This window comes from Arachis duranensis, chromosome 8 (genome assembly GCF_000817695.3).
Source record: "Arachis duranensis cultivar V14167 chromosome 8, aradu.V14167.gnm2.J7QH, whole genome shotgun sequence".
NCBI classification, from domain to species: domain Eukaryota; kingdom Viridiplantae; phylum Streptophyta; class Magnoliopsida; order Fabales; family Fabaceae; genus Arachis; species Arachis duranensis.
In genome coordinates this window covers 21,041,894-21,043,024 of record NC_029779.3, presented here as the reverse complement: position 1 = coordinate 21,043,024, position 1,131 = coordinate 21,041,894, and positions in this window count along the sequence as shown.

The following is a 1,131-nucleotide window of genomic DNA, read 5'->3' as shown; positions in this document are numbered from 1 at the left end:
TGATTCCTGGAATTCTCATTAAGAATTTTGATACCTTTTTCCACTTAATTTTCGAAAAAAAGCACAAAAAAATTTACAAAATCATAAAATCCAAAAATATTTCTTGTTTGAGTCTAGTGTCTCATCTTAAATTTGGTGTCAATTGCATGCATTCATTCGTGTGTCTTAAAGATCTTCAAGTAATTCTTGATGATTTTCGTGCTCTGATCTTTGAATTCTATTGACTTGATTGTTTTGTGTGTCTCATATGCATTTTTATTTTGTCCGTGTCAGTAGTATACAAACTGCTAAGTTTGGTGTCTTGCATGCATTGTTATTTGATTCTTGTTGCATTTTGATTTTTCCTCATTATTAAAAATCCAAAAATATTTTTAATTTGTGTCTTTTCAAGTCAATAATACAGATAATTGAAGATTCAGAACATACAGCAGAAGAATTGCACAGAAAAAGCTGGGCGTTCAAAACGCCCAGTGAAGAAGGACAGACTGGCGTTTAAACACCAGCCAGGGTACCTGGTTGGGCGTTTAACGCCCAAAAGGGTAGCATTTTGGGCGTTAAACGCCAGAATGGATACCATTCTGGGCGTTTAATGCCAGGATGGCACAAGGGGGAAGATTCTGTTTTTCAATGCAATTTTTTTCAGTTTTCAAAATCTTTTCAAAATTAAATCTTTTTCAAATCAATTTTCCAATCAAATCTTTTTCAAAACCAATTTCTTTCTATTTTTAAAGATACTTACTATCAATCAATGATTTGATTCAACATTTCAAGTATGTTGCCTTTTTTGTTGAGAAAGGTTTAATGTTTGAATCATATCTTTTCTTGTTAGTCAAGTTTTTAATTTTCAAATCAAATCTTCTTAAAATGTTTTTCAAATCATATTTTCTCAATCACATTTTTTTTAATCAATCATATCTTCTTAACCACATCTTTTTCAAAATAGTTTTCAATCAAATCCTTTTGATTTCTAATTTCAAAATCTTTTTCAAAAATCATTTGATTTCTTTTCCCTCTTCATTTTCGAAAATTAAGTAATGTTTTTCAAAAATATTTTCAAATTTTTTTCACTTAATTTTCGAAAAATGACTTCCCTCCTTCTCACATCCTTCTATTTATGGACTAACACTATCC